The sequence below is a fragment of the Haliotis asinina genome, chromosome 2 (assembly GCF_037392515.1).
Source record: "Haliotis asinina isolate JCU_RB_2024 chromosome 2, JCU_Hal_asi_v2, whole genome shotgun sequence".
In the NCBI taxonomy this organism is placed as follows: Eukaryota; Metazoa; Mollusca; class Gastropoda; order Lepetellida; family Haliotidae; genus Haliotis; species Haliotis asinina.
The window spans coordinates 10,418,170-10,428,169 of NC_090281.1; the positions used below are offsets into that span (position 1 = coordinate 10,418,170).

The 10,000-nt window shown below is 42.7% G+C and overlaps 1 non-coding gene and 1 pseudogene across 1 annotated transcript; both read left to right on the forward strand.

Moving 5' to 3' along the window:
• The first annotated feature begins 6,206 nt into the window (after positions 1 to 6,206).
• On the forward strand, positions 6,207 to 6,387 carry LOC137274862 (U2 spliceosomal RNA; annotated as a pseudogene).
• A 984-nt stretch (positions 6,388 to 7,371) lies between these two features.
• On the forward strand, positions 7,372 to 7,564 carry LOC137275155 (U2 spliceosomal RNA). Its single transcript, XR_010956474.1, has one exon. It is a non-coding gene; the product is annotated as a U2 spliceosomal RNA (small nuclear RNA).
• Positions 7,565 to 10,000: the final 2,436 nt, after the last annotated feature.

Below are 10,000 nucleotides of genomic sequence, written 5' to 3' on the forward strand. Positions count from 1 at the left end.
GGCATCAATTGCTCAAGCAGTTGTGTGACCTTCGGGTCTCCCCCCATTTTTTCTTCACCATGGCCTTTCGAGGAGCTGTTATCGCCCCTCCCATTGCAAGTGACTTCTATGATGCTGCTGCTTCCAGGAAGACTGTTCGTATTGAAACAGAAGGAGGCCGTTTGGATCGTGAGGACTTGGTAAGACTGCTTAAATCTTGTTTTAAATTGAAAACATGTGAATTGGATTCTGTCTGGAAGACAGAAAAACTTGGCACTTGGTATGTGACATTTCGCAAAGACAATCGGGCCCGTTTGTTAGTGCATACTGGGTCATTGCGTCATGACAAACTTATCCTCCATTTTACGCCATATGAGGTTGAGATCATGGATCTGAGAATCCACTGGGTCCATGGTGTAGTTAAAGATCAATTCCTGCGGACCTACTTCGGTAAATTTGGAGACATTCTTAGTATTAATCATGAGACAGTTCTAATTGATGGTGCCCCTCTGAAAACGGGTGTTAGGGTTCTCAGGATCCAACTCAACCAAGATGGAAAGGAACGGATTCCCTATATCGTCCGGCTGGGGGATAGGGTCTCCATGTTGGTCACTGCCCCTGGTCGCATGCCCATCTGTCTGAGGTGTTATAAGTTAGGACACAGTAGGGCTGACTGTCCCGACAGTTTCCAAAACAGGAAGGCCAGGGAAGCTGCTCTCCTTGAGGAACTGTCCTTGTTACCTCCCCCTCGTCAGGCTAAACCTGTTAATGAATCTGACACAGCCCCTGAGGACCTTGCCACAGAATCGACCCCCCCAGTGTTTAGTCAGGAAGGGGATCAGGCTATGTTGGACGTGCCTTCCACCTCCCTAGGTGACCTTGACATTGCTTCTGCTAAGCCGGTGCCAGATGATTCTGTTTCACCTCGGACGTTTGCTGACGTTGCTGCCATGCCCCTCCTGGACATGGCCAGTGACGACGACTCTTTAATGCTCACTGACTTTCAGGTGCCTCACACATCCCGGCAGCGTACCAAGTCCAAGCAGAGGTCCACATCTGCCATTCCCAAGGGCGTGGCTGCAGCTGCACAGGTTTCTGTGGACAGGTCTCCATCCACCAAACGTCGGAATATCACTGTGGATGTCCCTGATCCCCCCTAATGGTTGTTTTCTTTCCAGGAGCCCTGCGCTAATGATCTGTTTTGTGTCCCCGGACTATAGAGACTGATTAATGGACTCTGCTGTGACCGCCAGGTTCTCCCTCTATGGGAGTGTCTATTTTGCCACTTTTGCCCGTAACATGTATAGTTTCTCCTTCTGTATGTTCCATGATGTATATTTGCTATTTATACCTTTTTCCCTTTTTGTCTTCAGGTCTTGCTCGAACATACGTAAGTCTTCTTTTGTGAGTAGGTTTTATTGCTTTCCGTTGGTTTGTTCCGGTTTTTTGTGCTGTGTGCCTGGCTGGGTGGGGTGTGGGATTTTACTCCTTGCACCACGCAATACTGCTGGGTTGCCGGGGTGGGTTCCTTTGTGGTGTCTACACCGCATGAGCGTGCTCCATTTCCATTTAAACTTTTATTTCCCTTATTTTATTTTATTTTTCTCGTTTTTTCCCGGTTTTTTTTTCCTTTCTGTCCTTACTAGTTCTGTCTTGTTTGTGGTATCTTTATTTGGGTGTTTTTGTACCTTTTTGGGTGGGATTATCAGCTTTATTCGGTATTTTGGGGATGGCTGTTTTGAGTCACATGCGATTTTATGTACGCATCTTGCCCGTTGTGCCTTTTTGTCCTTAAGGCTCGTGGTGATGTTCCCTCGGGCGAATTTTAGCTGTAATAATGCTGAGTGTGTCGTCGTAGTGGCTTCGCCCTTTCAAATTTTCTTTTGCTTTATTCTTGTTTGTGATTTTGTACTGTATCCTCTGTGCCTCTGGGTGTCTTTTTTGGTTGTAGCACCCCCTCTGTTGGTGGGTATCTTTTTTGTTTCCTTTGAGGGATGGAGGGTGGGTTATTGTGCGACTGTGTTTTATGTATTTTGGGGTTTATGGTTGCGATTTTTGGGACAACTGTTAGCATGGTTGCATTGTGTTATAATTAGCTGTTTAGCAGCTTTATTTTCACTTGATTCCTTTTTCTCTCTGTACTGCCAAAGGTCTCTTTCTTTGCATACCATGTTCTTTTTACTGTATTTCAATTTCTCCTTGATGATATATTATGTATTTTGCTCTTTGTGTTCTTTTTTGTGTTGTTGTTTGTTTGTGAACCGCTTATCCTTGTTGTTTTCCTTGTTAGTTAGGATGTTATTGTACGCTAGTCCTTCTTTGGACGGCTTTTATGTACGCCTCCTATTCTTTGTTCACTTGGATGTCTTATGTTGCTTCTTTTTGCATTGCTATGTGTTATGGTTCTGTTGTTTACATCCAGTTAGTTTTGACCAAACAACTCTTGTATGTATCAGTTTGTCTCCCTTAACTGTAATGGACTATTAGACAATTCTAATAAGTCCCATCTTTTATCCCAATTTTTCAATACCTCTTCTGTTGATTTTCTTTTTCTCCAGGAGACCCATATTTCTAATTTGAAGGCAGCTAAATGTTTGGAGTCTAAATTTCAGGGAAAGGCTTTCTGGAGCTTCGGCACAAATTTTAGTCGTGGGGTGGGCTTTATTGTCTCATCACACATTAATTTTCGTGTTCATTATTTTTATTTTGATCTGGAAGGGAGATTCTTAGTTGTGGATCTCAGCTTTAATGGTTACAATGTTCGTTTTATCAATGTTTATGCCCCTAATATTCCTGCCGATCGCATTGTCTTTTTTCATGCTATAGAAAAGTTTTTTGTCACTAATCAGCTTCTTATTTTAGGGGGGGATTTTAATTGTGTTTTAAACATTACCTTAGACAAGGTTGGTGGCAGTGCCTCTAATCAACCTGGGGCTAATATTATCAGACAATGGGTCTCTGACTTTTCATTATTTGATGTCTATCGTACTTTGTTTCCTGGTTCCCAGACCATGACTTGGCGCAATACAGCTGGTGTTGGGTCTCGTCTGGACCGTTTCTATATTTCATCTTCTCTTAGTTGTGCCCTTGTTACTTCAGCTATTTTGCCTTGTTCTTTTTCTGATCATGATTATGTGTCATTTAAGCTGAAAGATTTTGCTGGCGTTCAGTTTGGTCCTGGTTACTTTAAATGTAATAATTCGTTATTTGATGACTCATTCAAACTTTTGTTTGAAGGGTTTTGTTTAACTCATATTCCCCCTTTGGCATCAATTACTTTGGAATGGTGGGATGCTTTCAAACTAAAAATTCAATATTTTCTTCAATTACTAGCCAAGGATCGAAAGTCCGATAGAGCATCTCTCAGTGTGGATTTACGTACTCAGTATAAAACTTTATGCCATGCTGAATCTTTACATCCTGGCCTTTATTCCGATCAAATTGCGGCTGTAAAGAAACAACTTTATGATTTGGAAATGTTGGAATTCAGGGGTACTTTAGTCCGTTCTAAAGCTAAGGACCTCGAAGCGGGTGAAAAACCTTCCAGCTATTTTTTACGCAAGGAAGCACAGAGAGGTAAAAAAAAATCTATCACCTCCATTTTAGACTCTCATGGCCATACTGTCACTACCTCTCGTGACATCATGGGCGTTTTTGTTGATTTTTATAGCGACCTCTTTGGCTATGAGCCCATTGATGATGGAATTTGTAATCAATTCCTTGCTGATTTACCCACGCTTCTTTCGGATGATTCGGCTTCACTGGAAGGGGACATTACTCGAGATGAAATTCTAAACACCCTTAAGGCTATGGAGAATAATAAATCTCCAGGTCCGGATGGGCTTTCTAAGGAATTTTATGTGTCTACTTTTGAGTTTCTTGGTGATGTCCTTCTTCGTGTTGTTCAACTGTGCTTTCTTCAGAGTAGTCTTCCTCTTTCCTCTAAAACCTCCTATATTACTCTGCTCTGTAAGGACATTAATAATGCAACTAATGTTCGCAGCTGGCGCCCTATTTCATTATTAAATGTTGATGTGAAAATCATTTCCAAATTGTTATGCACACGTTTAGGAAAGGTTATAGGTAGCATCGTGCATTTAGATCAAACTTGTGCTGTTCCAGGCAGGTCTATCCATGATAATTGCCATCTTATACGTAATGTGCTAGATTATGTAGATCAAAAAGATCTACCTTGTGCTTTTATTAGTTTAGACCAAGAGAAGGCTTTTGATCGGGTCTCTCATCAGTTTTTGTTTAAAGTCTTGGACGCTTTTGGCTTTGGTCCTAATTTTCAGAAATGGGTTCAAATTCTTTATACGGACATATCTAGTGCACTTATAATTAATCAGCACATTTCCAGGCCTTTTCCTGTAACGAGGTCTGTCCGGCAGGGATGTGGCTTGTCCCCTTCTCTGTATGTCCTGGCACTAGAACCTCTCTTGCACTACATTCGAAACCATTCTCAAATTCATGGTGTCAAATTACCGGGTACAGATGACTCAGCAAAAATATCTGCCTTTGCTGATGATGGTCTTGGATTTTGCACTACGGACGCTTCTATTGGCCACCTTTTGACAACTTATTCTTATTTTGGCAAAGCGTCTGGCTCTAAATTGAATCTTGCAAAATCTCATGGTATTTTTGTTGGCAAATGGAGTAGTCGGTCTGATCATCCTTTTGGTATTTCTTGGATCGAGCAATCAAAAATTCTTGGAATTATGACAGGCAAGGCGGTTCATGCAGACGATCAATTTCATCCTATACTATCTAAATTCCGCTCAGTACTGAATCTTACTCAAGGGCGTATCATGTCTATTTTTGGCAAAACTATTGTGTGCAATGTCGTGGCCTTATCTAAGCTGTGGTACCGGGGAGCGGTTACCATTTATTCTAAACATTATGTTGATCTCTTTCAAAGAGAGACTTTTCGCTTCATTTGGCACTCCACTGCTGAGCCTATTCGGCGTTCTGTGTGTTATAAGCCAATTTTGGATGGAGGATTGGGTGTGATTCACATTCCATCCAAATTACAAGCCTTATATTTACGGCATCTTCAAAATTTAGTGTCTCATTCTTCAGCTAAGTGGATTTACTTTGCTAAGTATTGGCTAGGAATGTCCTTACGTCACTATCGTCCTGACTTTGCTTCTCTTTTATTTCCCCATTCTGAGACGATGCCCCCTTTCTACCAACATTGCTTTTTGGCACTCAAACGTTTTGAGACAGTCCATTCGAATTCGTTGGTAGATATTTTTCGATTCTCCTCTAAACAGTTTTATTGGTGTCTCTTGCAACCCCTTTTGGAAAATAAGGTTGAGCCTTTGTATCCACGTATTCAGTTTAGGCAAGTCTGGCTTAATTTACATCATCCTTTCGTGGATCCCATTTCAAAATCTGTAAATTATCGTCTCATTTATGGTTCTCTCCCTTTAGGGTATCTTCTCTATGCCCGGGGAATGGCTGTCACTCCAAACTGTGCTCTCTGTCGTATGGCAATAGAAACTTCGGATCACCTTTTTATCTATTGCCCGTGTGTTACAGTGTTGTGGGATATCATTTTCAATTGGCTACATCATCTCTCTTTTGGCCTATTGCAAAAAGGTAATGAGTGTATTCGGTTCACTTTGGTACCGAAAATACCAAATTCATGTCGGAAAGCTGTGTGTTTGTATCTTTTAACTTTGGCGAAATATTCCATTTGGTTAGTTCGAAATTTGAATAAGTTTGAGCACAAACACTTAACTGGAAATGATATTGTTTTGCGTTTCTTGTCATTCCTTAGGACACGAATCAGAGCTGACTTTCTCCGTTTCTCTTTCTCCACCTTTTCTGATTATTGGCTCTCTACTTCTTTGTTTTGTTCCGTTGGTACAGATTATAACCTAGTCTTCCATGTATAAGACTCTTTACTGTAGAGTAACTGATCTTGGTGTCTTTTGTCCATTATAGGTCTGTATGCCCTGATTGCTTGTCCCCTTGTCCTCACTGCCTTGTATTTTGTATCTGCAGCCGGGGTAGGGCAGCCGGTGTTTTTTGCCATCTTACTATTCTGTCTGTTTTTCTGTGTATGTTGCTTTACTTCATTATGGTTGTTTTGGTTTTGATGTTTTCCTTTCCTCTGTAGTTCCTTACTCTGTTCACACTGCAGGGCCCACAAACTGTGATACTTTTAGGCGGCCCTGCAGTGACAGCGCTGTACGCGACTGTACAAAATTTATTTTTCGGCAATAAATTTTATAAAAAAGAAAAAAGTATCTGTTCTTATCAGCTTAATATCTGATACGTCTCCTATTGGAGACATCGATATTAAACTGATTTTTGCAACGGGATGAGGTGCCACGGAGCTTGCTCCGCCCTCATCACGGGTTGACCCGGTATTGCAGTACCTCCGGGAATGGCCCACCACTCATAATACAAATTAAAAAATAGAACCCTTAACTTAGCCCTCTCTTTTTCACATTTCATTTCACTTTTTTCATCTCACTTTGCGCCGTCCCCTCCCTTTTCGCGCGTCCGTTTCACTGGAGGCACCATGCAACCACAGCCAAACTGTAGAAATGGACCCATCCACTCAACCACATTGTACTCCGTCCAAACCAAGCCCCGGGAAGTTCCTCAAAGTGATTTATTTTCCACTTGCAGTTGTTTTGTGTCCCCGTATCCAAGGACGTCGGCCATGATGTCGCACGCCGGAAATTACGTCGTAGACAATCACACCCTCACAACCACATTCTGCCCCGTCGATAACACACGTCTTAAGCGCCAGCTAACCCTAGAAAGTGTTTTCAAGTGGTAAGGAAGTACCAGAAGCCTCGGCGCGTTTCTCCCGGGTCAGTTTACATTGAAATTTCAAAGTTTGTTTAACTTTCATTCCATTTCTTAATTAAAACAACATTTCTAACTAAAATTCACCTACCCTAACATTGTTTTGATACGTGAAATGTATTTAAGTTTAGTGGATTTAGTCCACGCGGTCAGTTGCTGTGTTTTTTTTTTCACGCTTGTCTGGGCGCGACTTTCTCAAAGTCGGGACTGCAGAAACTCTTCCAATTGCTGTCCCCACGCCTCGTTCATTAAGCGCCGATCCACAGGCTCATGGCCCTAGCTGCAGGACGTTTTTCCTACGTCGGCCCGACGTTTTAGCGCAAGCGCTGTTTCTTCAAAGAAATAAATAAGGTTATTTACACATTTTGCTGCCTTGACACAAATTGTCGTATTTCACCACAAAGAAGGTCATTTTGGCCGTGGCCCTCGCCCGTGGTCCGAAATTGCGTGTTTTCGTGCGTGTAATTTTGGAGGTGAATATTTTGAAAGAGGGAATGTAAATATCCAGCCCCTTAATGAGATGCTGTGGGTATAGAGGTATTTTGCCGGCGCAAGCCGACAACCGGCATCGCTTCTCGGCCTTTTGGCTAAGATCAAAGTGTAGTATCTGTTCTTATCAGCTTAATATCTGATACGTCTCCTATTGGAGACATCGATATTAAACTGATTTTTGCAACGGGATGAGGTGCCACGGAGCTTGCTCCGCCCTCATCACGGGTTGACCCGGTATTGCAGTACCTCCGGGAATGGCCCACCACTCATAATACAAATTAAAAAATAGAACCCTTAACTTAGCCCTCTCTTTTTCACATTTCATTTCACTTTTTTCATCTCACTTTGCGCCGTCCCCTCCCTTTTCGCGCGTCCGTTTCACTGGAGGCACCATGCAACCACAGCCAAACTGTAGAAATGGACCCATCCACTCAACCACATTGTACTCCGTCCAAACCAAGCCCCGGGAAGTTCCTCAAAGTGATTTATTTTCCACTTGCAGTTGTTTTGTGTCCCCGTATCCAAGGACGTCGGCCATGATGTCGCACGCCGGAAATTACGTCGTAGACAATCACACCCTCACAACCACATTCTGCCCCGTCGATAACACACGTCTTAAGCGCCAGCTAACCCTAGAAAGTGTTTTCAAGTGGTAAGGAAGTACCAGAAGCCTCGGCGCGTTTCTCCCGGGTCAGTTTACATTGAAATTTCAAAGTTTGTTTAACTTTCATTCCATTTCTTAATTAAAACAACATTTCTAACTAAAATTCACCTACCCTAACATTGTTTTGATACGTGAAATGTATTTAAGTTTAGTGGATTTAGTCCACGCGGTCAGTTGCTGTGTTTTTTTTTTCACGCTTGTCTGGGCGCGACTTTCTCAAAGTCGGGACTGCAGAAACTCTTCCAATTGCTGTCCCCACGCCTCGTTCATTAAGCGCCGATCCACAGGCTCATGGCCCTAGCTGCAGGACGTTTTTCCTACGTCGGCCCGACGTTTTAGCGCAAGCGCTGTTTCTTCAAAGAAATAAATAAGGTTATTTACACATTTTGCTGCCTTGACACAAATTGTCGTATTTCACCACAAAGAAGGTCATTTTGGCCGTGGCCCTCGCCCGTGGTCCGAAATTGCGTGTTTTCGTGCGTGTAATTTTGGAGGTGAATATTTTGAAAGAGGGAATGTAAATATCCAGCCCCTTAATGAGATGCTGTGGGTATAGAGGTATTTTGCCGGCGCAAGCCGACAACCGGCATCGCTTCTCGGCCTTTTGGCTAAGATCAAGTAGTATCTTAGTCTGAGAAGCGGTCATCTCCTCATGGAGTGCTGAAAAGTGTTTCCTGTTTTGTTTGCTGTGTCTCATTTTACTGACTCTTCTTTTCACCAGGTCTACGAGTGGGCATCAACTAGTTGCTAGTTGTGTGGCCTTGAGTGGTCTCCCCTCTTTTCACCATGGCTTTAGCTAGTGCTGTTCAGATTGAGGAAATTCCTGAGTCTTTCTTGGACTTGGATTGTGCAGCCCGTACAGTAAGGATTGATTCCCAGGTGAGGAATATTTCCAGGGAGGATCTTGTACAGGTTCTGAGAGCTAACTGTCCTACTTTCAGAGTAAAGGATTGTGTTGGGATATGGTGCACGGAAAAGAGTGGGCAGTATTTCATTACGTTTAGAACAGTGGACCAAGCAGAGACTTTGAAGAGAATGAGACGTCTTGAGTATGGAAGGAATGTGATTGTTTTTTCCCATTATGGAGCACAGGTTGTGGAACTTAGAGTGCATTGGCTTCATGCGACAGTTACGGATGACTTCCTTAGGAACTATTTTGCCAAGTTTGGTAAAGTTTTGAATGTTCACTGGGAGAGGAGACTTGTAGAAGGAGAGCAACTGTTTACTGGAACTCGGTATGTAAAGCTGGAGCTAGAGGACAACTGTCTGGAGAAGATACCACATGTTGTTAATTTTGGTAAGAGGCAAAAGATTCTCATTACAGCTCCTGGACGCTTACCATTATGTTTGAAGTGTCACAAGTATGGACATGTACGGTCTATGTGCATGGAGGAGAGAAGAACAAGAATGTCAGATGTTGTGAAAGAAACAGTGACAGAACAGATAGATGTGCAGAAGGATTGTGCAGGTGTTGCTCAGGATATGGTTCACATGCAGGTGGAACATAGTGTTTCAGAGTCGGCCGTAACAGAGAACATTAGTGTTTCAGAAGAGTCAGATATGGATGCAGAAACAGAGAAGGATAAGGACAAGAATAGTGACAGAGATGGAGATAGCATAGAAACAACAGTTCCTAAAAGAAAGAAGCGTAGACGTAAAGAAAAGGGTAGAAAGAAGGCTGGTTTTCAGGAAAGTCTTTCACAGCTTAGTTGGGCAGACCAGATGAATGTGTCAGATGCAGCTATGGCTGCCATGATGGAGGATGTGGCGTCGATACCTTCAGAACCAGAGTCAGATAAGGACAAGTATTGGGATTTCACGATCTGTTTGGCGAGAGATGGTTTGAATTCTTCGGTTGAAATAGACTTCAGAGAGGATTCGTTTCAGGAATTTTTAGAGAATTATCCACCCGAGGAACGAGAGAAAGTGCGAATTAAGGCTCAGGATGCTATTGTTCGGATTGTGAACAGAAACAAACAGTGCTTTAATTTTCCGAAAGAACTCACCCGGATAGAGTATTCCTTGGGACTTACCAAACAG